This window comes from Macaca nemestrina, chromosome 4 (assembly GCF_043159975.1).
Source record: "Macaca nemestrina isolate mMacNem1 chromosome 4, mMacNem.hap1, whole genome shotgun sequence".
NCBI lineage: Eukaryota > Metazoa > Chordata > Mammalia > Primates > Cercopithecidae > Macaca > Macaca nemestrina.
This window is the reverse complement of record NC_092128.1, coordinates 100,343,413-100,355,195: the sequence shown is the minus strand read 5'-3', so window position 1 is coordinate 100,355,195 and position 11,783 is coordinate 100,343,413. Positions and strand designations below refer to the sequence as shown.

The 11,783-nt window shown below is 47.4% G+C and overlaps 1 protein-coding gene and 1 long non-coding RNA gene across 3 annotated transcripts in view; one reads left to right on the top strand and one right to left on the bottom strand.

The window, feature by feature from the left end:
- LOC105475930 (WAS/WASL interacting protein family member 3) overlaps positions 1 to 5,032 on the bottom strand; it is a 110,206-nt gene extending 105,174 nt beyond the window's left edge. Inside the window, exon 1 of one of the 2 annotated variants that reach the window (XM_071094989.1) lies at positions 4,593 to 5,032. The gene's annotated coding sequence lies outside the window, so the exon portion shown is untranslated. The remainder of the gene's footprint in view (positions 1 to 4,592) is intronic. The other variant, XM_024790862.2, reaches the window with a different exon arrangement.
- LOC105475781 (uncharacterized) overlaps positions 3,841 to 11,783 on the top strand; it is a 51,175-nt gene continuing 43,232 nt past the window's right edge. Inside the window, exon 1 of the long non-coding RNA XR_011622270.1 lies at positions 3,841 to 4,314. This is a non-coding gene — a long non-coding RNA (uncharacterized lncRNA). The remainder of the gene's footprint in view (positions 4,315 to 11,783) is intronic.

The window sequence follows — 11,783 nt, the reverse complement described above, 5'->3', positions numbered from 1 at the left end:
AATAAAAATAATAATGGCTAACTGACTGAACATTGCTATGAATGAGGAACTGTCCTAAGTACCAAATCTATCTTACGGCTGGGCAAGGCAGATCATACCTGTAATCCTAGCACTTTGGGAGGCTGAGGAGGGAGGACTGCTTAAATCAAGGAGTTTGAGACCAGCCTGGGCAGTATAGTGAGATCCTGTCTCTACAAAAAATAATAAAAAAAAATTAGTCAGGCATAGTGGCATGTGCCTGTAGTTCCAATTCCTCAGGAGTCTGAGGTGGGAGGATCACTTGAGCCTAGGAGTTGGAGGCAGTAGTGAGCTTTGATCAAACCACTGCACTCCAGCTTGGGCAACAGAGAAAGACTCTGTCAAAAACAAACAAAACAAAAAAATGGAATAAATCTATCTTATTAGCCTTAAACATGAGATAAATACTATTATTGTCCTCATTTTGTAGATGAGAAAACCAAACCACGGAGAGGTTAAGTAACTTGTCTAAGATCATACAGCAAATAAATGATGCATGTAAGATTCATACAGAATAGTCTAGGGATTCTGACTTACGTAAGTTATACAAAAGAATAAATAATTTCTTAAAGAAGCAGAGGCTTTCTGATTTTATAGGCTGAGCCCTAAAGGAGATACCTATTGTAAATCTCATTCATACAGTTATGCCTGATGAGCCATATTAACAAAAGGGAATGAGACAGTGAACGTTAAAACAACAGATAAAACACAACAAATAACTGGCTTTTGATCTTGGAACATACTTCCAGATATTCAATCATTCATTCACTCACTCATACAATTACTCATTCCTCCACTTACACAGTCCTTTAATTCATCCAACAACCTTTAGGGAGTACCCATCACTTGCCAGGCATGGGGCAGGTGCTGTGCTGGGAATGGAGATGAACACAGTTCCTGTCTTCCAGGAGCTCAGGTGCAATAAGAGAGAGTCAGGTAGGTCGGGGACACCTTAGGGTTATGAGTGGGCTGATAAAAGACCAGAGCAGGGTGTGACATGATCATTCTGAGAGTAAGTCAGCCTTCGGCCTCTGTCTCCCCTTTCATAAAGAAGCATGAAGAATCAGCTCCCTAGAGGGCTGTTGTAGTGATGTCCTACATATAAAGCTCTTAGCCTAGCCCCAGGCAGCGCTAGCTAGCCATTAGCTCTTAAAGAGCAGTGGATGGCAACCTGGGCACCTTGCTCATACACACACGTGCACTCACACAGACGCACGTCCTCAGAAACTCACGCGCTGAGACTGGCTACTGCCTCCTCCTAGCTAACCAAGAGCTGACTCTCACAGTCCATGGGCAGGCCTGGCACTCTCTCCTGGATGCCACCATCCTAGATGCGGTGTTAGCTGGAAAACACCACCCACGGAGGATGAACATTCCTTCAAGATGCACTTGAAAATCTTCCTCCACAGTGCCTGGCCCACATAATGCCCGCCGGGCATTTTTGTCACGTTTACTCTGCTTCAGTTTATCTCCCTGGCACTTGAACACCACAGTTCACTACACAATTCCCCTGCTGCATAATGGTCAGGTTCCCTCTTGAACAGGTCTAAGGAAAGACGCAGCTAGAATTGCAAAAGGGGAGTTTCAAGTGCACTACTGGCTGAAGCCAGTGAGAAAACATGTGTGATGCCCCTGCCCAGCATCGGCTGGGGAAAGGCATGTCTCTTCGGTTTTGTACAGTGGCTAAATAAAAAGCAATTAATCACTTTCTCACCAACCCTAACTCATATTTAATAGTTCCCCCTCGAAGTTTGTTTTGTCATGCTGTCGGCAAAGTCAGTCAAACATTATGATTCTTTTCTAAATATTCCAGCAGGCAGATGGCAGAAGCACCACTGTGACAAGGCAAACTTGCCTAAAGATAACTTTGTGATGCAGAACCATGCTCGATGGCACTGGGCTGAGGGGACTTGCCCAGAGATATTTCTAAATTGCTCCCCTTAACCCACGTTCTTTACACCAAAACTTCCTAAAACAAACATTCAACTCTGCAACTTGCAACTGGTGGTAAAACACACACGTTTCTACCTCTTTAAGTTCTGAATATTAGGCAGAAATATAAAATCACTAGAAGACTACGCATTAGGACAAAATTCTCAGGATTTCTCCGTAGATTTGAGGCTACTGTACCCTAATGTTTCAAATATTTCTGCACCAAAGTTCATATATATTAAATATTTATAACACATTTGCTAGAAAGCACATTTCCTTCCTTTTGCTGAGTTATTTGTGTAGGTTTCTTTTTTAAAAAACTTCAACATTAATAAACAGATTTATAAATTCTAGAATGTAAAAAAGTTGACTGTGCCTCCCTGGTGAAAATTCTATGTTTCCCTCTACTGTTAATCACATTTTGTTTTCTCAGATCTTTCCTGTGTTATATTCTTTATTCTTTGTGTATGTGTTGGAGTGACTGCAAACTCGCAACCTGTACTATATGGTTTCTGAACAATAAGTCTCCTAAAAAGAACGTTGCCAGGCTAGACCAGCTGGTTTTGCCCTGTTCTTATAACTGTATGTTCTTAGACACACACACACAGGCTTCCTCCATTCCTTCTGCTGCCGGCTAACTGCAATCTGTGACGCAATGTCACACTCACAATTACATGAAAACAGAGACTCCTAAAAGGAACAAAAAGGGGGCAATAGCAGGAAGCCAGCCTACAAGTGTCTGTCACCCTGACCGCTCTGCCCCGATTCAGGTGGCCACAAATTGCCTGTTGAAGGTTGCCTGTCTAGAATTTGAAGTCTGTGTGCCCAGGCTTTTACCCTGAGTAAGTAATTTAACCTCTGTGACCTTTTATTTTCTCATCTGTAAAAAAGGCACAATAACAATATCTCTATTAAAGAACTGCTGTGAATCACAGGAGGTGATGCACATAAAGGCATCTGCAGTGTATGTTTCATTTCCAGTTACTTCTTAACTTTCTTTTGCCCCTGCCCGCCACTTCTTTTCTGATTTGGTTTTTGTGGTTTTTAAATGTATCTTTGAAATGCATTAGCTGAAAAACTGCAGCAATCTGTGTGCTACCACAATGAGTAGACTTTAGCATCACATTTTTATTTACTTTTTCATTGAGGTAGAATTTACATAAGTGCACAAGTCTCAAGGGTATAACTTCAGTAATTTTTGTATGTGTACACCTGTGTGACCACTCCTTAGGTCAAGGTGAGAAGCATTTCTAGCGTCCCAGAAGCCTCCTTCATGTCCTGTCCAGGTATTGACCTGGAGTTTATCTTCTTGCAAGGCCCAAAAACAACCTCTCCTCTGACCTCTTCCGTAATGATAAAGTTAAAAAAAAATTAAAGGAAGGCAGGAGTCCCAGTGATAACTATTAATGCTGGCCACAAGAAGTGCACTCCCAGTCCTCTCTCCAAAGTGACAAAAGATTCTGGAAAGGAGGAGGCGGAGGGGCACAAACCTTCTAAATCACACAGGTCATGCCAAACAAGGCCCTCATTTACAGCCAAGGACCCCAGGCGCAGAGGCGAAGAGACAGCCTAACTTCCTGCTACAGAGTAACTTTCCTCCCCAGTGCAGCCAGTTACAATGTACCCTGAGTGTCAGGGATTGGCCAGACTGTCCCAGCGCGCCTGTAATCGCTCTCCTGGCCTTTCCCTGCAGAACTTCTTTCTAGACCGCACGCACGGTCCCCACGCCGCCCCGGCGCCCGCCACGGGCACACCCACGCGACTGGCACGCCGCCCTACAAAGGCGCAGTTCCTGAGAGCCGGTGCCTGCCTGGCCAAGGGGCCCGGGCCGCGCTCCTGCAGGTCCAGGGCGGCCGGGTGCCCGCCCTGCCCGCCACCTTCAGAGAGTGCGTGTCAGGGACTGGGGGAAATCGGCTCTGCCGCCTACCTACCCACCCCCAATCCTCCAAAGGACCCTAAACCCATTTGTGGCCAAATGTACATTGCTGGAGCACAGTCTGACTACTGACCCCAAGTCAGGGGCTTGGAGATGAGCACTGGGAGGGGCGTCCAGAGACCTGCGCTCTGTCCCCATGAGCTGTGTGACCTTGGACAAGTCACTTCACATCTCTGGAGTTGGCTTCCTCACTAGGGGGCTCCTTCTGTATCCTCCAAGCCACCTCCCGCTCTGCAATTTCCTAGGTCTCTTTTACTCCGCCCCAACCCTTCCCGCGACAGCCCCCTCCCCAGCCAGACCCCAGCCTTTTGTTCTGGGGGTGAAGCGGAGAAGACAGAGCATCGCGAAGGACCAGGCCGAGGCGGCCTCGGTGCCAGGGGCTGCTCACCGGAGAGTCCAGTCCGGAGAAGTCACCAAGCAACCCCGCGGTAACCTCGCTCCCCACCCCGCGGTGTCGTTCCGGCCCAGCCTGGCTGGGGCGGCGTGGCAGGGTGCGGGTGGGGGGCGTGAGCGCCGCGCTGTACATCGACGACCTCCCGGGCCCGGGGCTGCAGCCCGGCGGGGGTTCCCCGGCCCTCCCACGCGCGCAGGATCTCTGTCCCGGGCCGGGCCACTCTGCTCTGGGACCGACCAGGGCGGCCGCCTCTACACTGCCCGTTCCTTCCACCCTCGGGCACCGACCCGCACCCGCGCGGGGAGCCGCTACCTGCAGGTGGCGGAGCCGGGGGCTGGACTGGACTCGAGCTCCGGCAGACGTCTTCGCCGCCGCCGCCTCTGGCTCCGGGCTCCGTCCCGCAGCGCCCGTGCTCCAAGCGGCGCCGCTACGGCCGAGCTGCGCTGGGTGCTGCGGTCGGTGCGCCCGGCTCGCTCCCCGGCCACCAGCTCTGGTGCTGCCGGGACGCGGGGGCGGGGCCGCCGCCCCCACCTGCTCGCAGTCTCCTGCCTGGGAGCCGCCGCCGCCCCGCGGTAGGGACACGGCCCGGGCGGGCGGGGTCGCTCTGGGACCCTGGAGGCGGGTCCCAGGTCGGCGGGCGCGCCTCCCGGGCACAGAGTTCCAAGTCTCAGCTGCGGAGAGACTGAGGCCTAAGGCTGGAATTCCCCAGATAGGAGCTGTTGTGCGGGCGACACACGGCCCAGCACAGCTACTCTGGGGACACGCCACTCCTTGAATTTATTACAAAATGTTGAGCCCTTACTAAGCTCCAGGCGGCGTCATAAGCGATGGGGACAAGAGAACAAGATTACCTCTTGCCCTCGTGGAGTTCACAGTCTAGGAAAAGAAAGCGACCAATGGGCGATTACAACACAACTAAGAGGAGGCAGTCAGAGGCCTCCTGAGCCGGCTCACAGAGGGGTCACCTGATCCAGACTTGGGGTGGGGAGTAGGTCATGGAGGGCTTCTTGAGGAGCTGACGTCGACTACAAGAACTGAAGAGTGAGTATGAATTAGCTGAGTGATGCCAGAATTATCCGGGTAGCTTGGGGAGGTAGATTAATGTCCCAGGTGGAGCCGAAGGGAGGAGAAAGCAGACTGAGAACTGAAATATGGCGGGCGCGGTGGCTCACGCCTGGGATCCCAGCACTTTGGAGGGCCGAGGTGGGCGGATCACTTGAGGTCAGGAGTTACCAGCCCGGCCAACATGGTGAAGCTCTGTCTCTACCAAAAAATACAAAAGTTAGCCGGGCATGGTGGCGCTCTGTAGTCTAGCTACTCGGGAGGCTGAGGTGGAAGGATCGCTTGAGCCCAGGAGGCAAAAGTTGCAGTGAACCACTGCACTCCAGCCTGGGCGATAGAGTGAGACCCTGTCTCAAAAAAGCAAACCAAACCAAACCAAACAAAGAAACAACAACAAACCTGAAATAAGCCTGAAGAGCGAAAAACCTTGCTTCTGTCACACTTCTTGTTCAGGCCCTTGGAGGATGCAGAAAGCTTGTGTCCGAGGCTGAATGCATTGTTGTAGGTGCCGTGATCGTTTGATGAGGATTCTGTATTTCCCATGTCCTGGGCATTCCTGTTAGTGGAGAAAGCTAAGCGAGTAGTCGTGGACTGTTCACTCAGCCTCGGTGTTTGAGTATCTGCCATGAGCCAGACACTCCGCAGGGCCTCAGGGCAAGGTCTCTAACTCTAAAGGAGCTGCTGGTCTGGAGCAGAGTAGAAACCCGCGCTCAGCGCTGTGCTGAGGCTTGTGTGAAATGTTGGAGACCCAGGTGAGGGATCTGTTAATGCTAGCAGGGAAGATCTCACACTTGGATTGCAGCCTGTCTTCAGGTTCAAGTTCTGTAGCGGCCGCTGTCAAAGTATGTTCCCCAAGCAGCCCTTAGCTGATCTCTTAATTACTCATGTTTGTAGCTGGGCAATGTGTTGGCTTATGTTTATAGCAAGGTTTAATAATACAGTTTTGATGTCCTTCACTCTAGTGTCGTCAAGAACATGGTTTTCTCCTTTGATTCAGGTGAAGAAGTGTCTATGTGTAGTGAGTAGAAGCTGATGAGGCACTTGCTTTCCACCTGTTTGTCTTGAGTTCCTCTTGCCCTTTCCTCCTTTAGAATCATAATAGATGACCACAGGTATGAAACCTGAAGAACAGTTTTCCAACATAAAATTCATAAGCCCTCTTATATGGGTGATTGTTACTAAAAAACAAAACAAAACCCCAAACCGCAAAACATGACCCAGCCAGTGCTCAAGCTCACTAAATATATAACCACCAGTGTTCTAATTCAAAAAGGAAGAAAAGTCAAACTATTAGAGAACACGTTGCCATGGGCCTTGAGAGTTTCCATCAGATCTCCTGAGCAGCCCAAGCATGAGCCAGTTGGATGGAAAGCCTGTTATTTATCTTAAGAGATGCTGGATTGGATCAAAGAATTTGTTTTTTAAAATGCCTGGTTGTAGGAATGGGGAGGTGGTGAGTGAGGAATCAGTTCGGACATTTGGGACTGAAAGCTTCAAGAGGCATTCCATTCAGGTGCCCAATGTTTTCTATCCATGTGAAGTAACAATACCATTAGCATCCTGTTCTTACGGACATTAGAGAGGGATTCATTTCCACCTAGCTCCACTAGGACAAATTGACTTCAAGAAGGCACTAGCTATTCCTGGTAGATGACACTTATTCAGTGGTAGACACTGTGAATTGTCTTCCCAATTGCCAACCTATTCTCCACTTCTTCCCCAGTGACAGAACCCAGGATTATGATTGATCCAAGATGACCATGACAATCCCCTTCCTGATGTCCCATTCTTTCTTACAGCTAAGGAAGTCATTGACCCAGTTCTAGCCAATGAGTTGAAAGAAGGTCTGGTGGGGAGACTCTGAAAATTTTTTTTTCTGGTTCTGTCTTTCCTTTTCCCTCTTTTTTTTTTTTGAAACAGAGTTTTGCTCTTGTTGCCCAGGCTGGAGTACAGTGGCACCATCTTGGCTTGCTGCAACCTCTGCCTACTGAATTCAAGAGATTCTCCTGCCTCAGTCTTCTGAGGAGCTGGTATTACAGGCGCCAGCCACTATGCCCAGGTAATTTTTATATTTTTAGTAGAGCAAGAGATTCTCCTGCCTCAGCCTCCTGAGTAGCTGGGATTACAGGCACCTGCCACCAGGCCCAGGTAATTTTTGTATTTTTAGTAGAGACGGGGTTTCACCATGTTGGCCAGGCTGGTCTCGAACTCCTGACCTCAGGTGATGTGCTCACCTTGGCCTCTCAAAGTGTTGGGACTACAGGCATGAGCCACCGCACCTGGCCCATTTCCCACTTTCTTTATGCGTTGAATGCAAATGAAATGCCTAGTGATGCTACAACCAGACTGCCACCAGGTCAATATAATTGGGACAATATACTGGAAAATAGAGTCAGTGTGGTATTGCTGCCACTTGAGCCAGAGTGTGCAACTGTTCACCTCTGGATGCACTATATCCTACATGAGAAAAATAACCCATGTTTGTTTTGTTTAGCCTCTGAGAATTAGTTTTCTAATTCTGCAGCCAAATGTATTCCTAACTTATACAATGACCTGGTAAAGAGCAAAAATCTCTTTTCTTCTCGTCGCTCACCAAATGCCTGCAATAGCTCACCTTTCACACCTTCCGCTTGCAAACATATATTTATATCTGTTCTGTAACTTCTTGAGCTCTTCAGGAGAAAGGCACTACAGAAATACTAAATGTTTCGTACACATGTGCTCACTTCAATCTCTCAAATATGTACCGATCAGCTATTTTATAGTGATACCGCACTGGTGCTAGGGGTGCAAAGATGAATTCACAGCCCTGCCCCCAGGGAGCCAACAGCTTAGTAGAGAACACAGCTTGTAAAGAGAATATTGCAATTCTGGGTGGGAGAGGAGCTTGTCCTGGAGAGAGAGCTAATACAGGAGAAGAAATGATGAACTATCTGTAGAAAAGGAGGGAGCCTGTGAGACCTGAGCTGGGCATCCATTAATGAATGGAGTTTCTCCTGTCAGAAAGTGCAGAAGGGAGGGCATTTCAGGGAAAAGAAAGTCTGAAAGAGCTTGGTGGTTCAAGAGCCTCAAATGCTACAGGTCTGGAATCACACGTCAGGTCTTCCTTCCAAACCTGACCCACTCTATGTTGCCCATCCCCCACTCCCCTCCCCCCCGCCATCCAATTGGACCACCTAGAAATTTTGTAAAGCTACTTTTCCCCCATCAACCCTCCTTGAGGTTGAGCCTGTTGAATCTGTCCAATTTTGCCCATCTGTATCACCACCTGAGACCAGAGCCCATCATCACCTCTCTCCAGGACTTTCCCAGGAACTTCTTAGCTTTTCCCTCTGTAATCATATGCCACTTCTCTCTTCTAAACCATTCTCCCCAGTGTGGCCGGAGAGGGCGTCTTGAAACCCAAAGCTGATCTTATCAATTCCCATTATCTGTAGTTCAGTGAATTCTCATTGCTCTGATGATAAGACCAAGATCCCGAGCTTTGTCTGAAGGCCCTCATGGCCTGGTCTGACCCACTCTCCAATGTGCCTTTCTCAGTCCTCCCCTCTATCTCTGTCCTCCAGCCATGTTGCCCTGCTTTCAGATCCTTCAACAGCAATATTCCTTCTTGTCACAGGCTTTTTGAATGTGCTCTTCCCTCTTTGTGAAGAAGACCCCAAGCATCTACTCCTCTCCATCTTTCAGATCTCAACTAAACTTGGCCACAACTTATCTGAATCTCAACTAGGTCACCCTCTTCTATAAGCTCTCAAAACCTCATGTACCTTTCTTCTGTGCATTTATTACAGTTGTAATGATGACAATATCTGTTTAATGATGTAACATTTGTCCTCCGGACTAGACTGTGGTATTCATGACCTCAGGAACCATCTCCGTCACCTTTGTATCCTTATCTCACAGCACAGAGACTAGCACATAGTAGGAACTCAATACACATTAGTTGAGTTCTGAAAGACATGAATAAATTAGGGTTGGAGACTGGAGCTACATATTTGAGGGTTTGTAACATTTCTCAAAAAAAGTTTATATCAACTTTACTAAGGGATAATGTCATACAATAAAATACACTGTAAAGTGTACAGTTTAATGAATGCTGACAAATGTTTACTCTGATATAACCACCACCTTTATCAAGGTGTAGACTATTCCATCTCCAAGAAAGTTATCTTATCCCCCTTTGCAGTCAGTCCCTATGCCCAGCCCCATGCATCTGAAATGAGAGAGCTCCCTGACCCCCTTGTGGGATGTGAGGCAGGGGTGTGGCTCATTTGTTTCGCCACCGAACGCTCAAACCTGTTATGCAATGGGGAGCAGATGGGCAGGTACAGGAGCCAGGGCAAGTGCTTTTGGGCTCTGGCCCTATAGTGGCATCTAGGGGTGGGTGCCTGTGACTCCTAAAGCCCCACTGGGCATATTACAGTGCTCTTTTAGCTCTGTCTGCAGATGGCCTAAGTATTAACCAGCTCAGTACCCTCTTGGTACCCACGTTTTTGCCCAGCATCCAGGAAGAATCATGTCACATGGACAAATTGAGGGACAGTAAATGTGGGAGATTTTATTGCTGGATGGAAGTGGCTCTTGGTGGGATGGATGGAGCTGGAAAGGGAATGGAGTGGGCAGATGATCAGCCATGGAGTTTGGCCGTCCTGCAGCCGATCTCCTCTCCAACCGTCCCCAGCTGAACTCCTCTTGATGGTCAGACCCTCCTCTTATCTCCTCTGCTGCTCTGCTCTGTCGCTCTTTTGCTCCTCTGCTCTTTTGCTCATGGAGCCCGGGGTTTGGGGTTTATATGGGTACAGAAGAGAATGATGTGGCAGGCCAAAAGGCAACATTTGGGCACAAAACCAGGAAAGTCTATTCCCATTTAGGGCCGCAGGTTTCCAGGCTTGAAGGTGGGGCCTTTGCTGGGGAACTGCCCTCTTTTATCCAGTACCCCCCTACCTCCTATCAGTATCACAACCACAGAGCTATTACTGTGGATTAGTTTTGTCTTTTCTGGAGCTTTGTATACTGGAATCATACATGAAGAACTATTTTGTCCTGGCTTCTTTCACTCAGCATATGTGATTCACCCATGAGTTGTGTGTTATATGTAGTTTATTCCTTTTTACTGTTGATTGGTATTTCATTGTATGGATATGCCAGTATTTGTTTAATCCATTTACCTTTTGGTGGACATTTGGTTTGTTTCTAGTTTTTTGGATATTACAAATGAAGCTGCTTTGAATATTTGTAGATGAGTCCTTTTGCAGATAAATGCTTTTATTTATCCGTGGTAAATACTTAGGAATATAGTTTTAAGAATCATTAACATTTAAAACAAAGATAAAACCTTAGAACCACACTGAGATACTACTTCACACCCACTAAGATGGCCATAATTTTTGAAAGTGTTGGCGAGGATGTGGAGAAGTTGGAATCCTCATACATTACTGGGGAGAACATAAAGTGGTACAGCTGCTGTGGAAAATAGTTTGGCAGTTCCTCAAAAAGTTAAACATAGAGCTTCCATAGGACCCAGAAATTCCACTCCTAGGCATGTACCCAAAAGATTTGAACACAGGAATTTAAATAAAAACTTGTATATGAATGTTCATAGTAACACTACTCGTAATAGCCAAAAGATGAACATAATCCAAATTTCCATCAACAGGTGACTGGATAAACAAAATGGGATATATCCATACAATGGAATATTATTCAGCAATGAAAAAAAAGTGAAGTACTGATACATGCCACAGCATGGATGAACCTTGAAAATATGCTAACTGAAAGAAACAGACTAAAAAGACCATATATTATGTAATTCTGTGTATATGAAATATACAGAATAAGCAAATTTATAGAGATAGAAAGCAGCTTGGTGGTTGCCAGGGGTTGGGGGAAGAAAAGTGGAGAGGGATTGCTTAATGGCTACAGGATTTCTGTTGAGGGGGATAAAAATGCTCTGGAACTAGATAATGGTTATAGTGGCACAATGTTGTGAATGTATGTAATGCCACTGAACTGTACACTTAAACATGGTTTAAAGATTAAATTTTAGACCAGGTGCTGTGGCTCATGTCTGTAATCCAAGCACTTGAGGAGGCCAAAGAAGGAAGATTGCTTGAGGCCAGGAGTTCAAGACCAGCCTGGGCAACATATTGAGACCCATTCTCTACAAAAGAAAATTAGCCAGGCATAGTGGCATGTGCCTGCAGTCCCAGCTACTCAGGAGGCTGAGGTGGGAGGATTGTTTGAGCCGAGGCATTTGAGGCTGCAGTAAGCTATTATGGTGCAGCTGTACTCCAGCTGGGGCAACAGAGCAAGACTTCATCTCTCAAAAAATAATAATTAGGCTGGGCATGGCAGTTCACGCCTGTTAATCCCAGCACTTTGGGAGGCCAAGGCAGCAGGATTGCTTGAGCCTGGGAGTTTGAGACCAGCCTGGACAATATA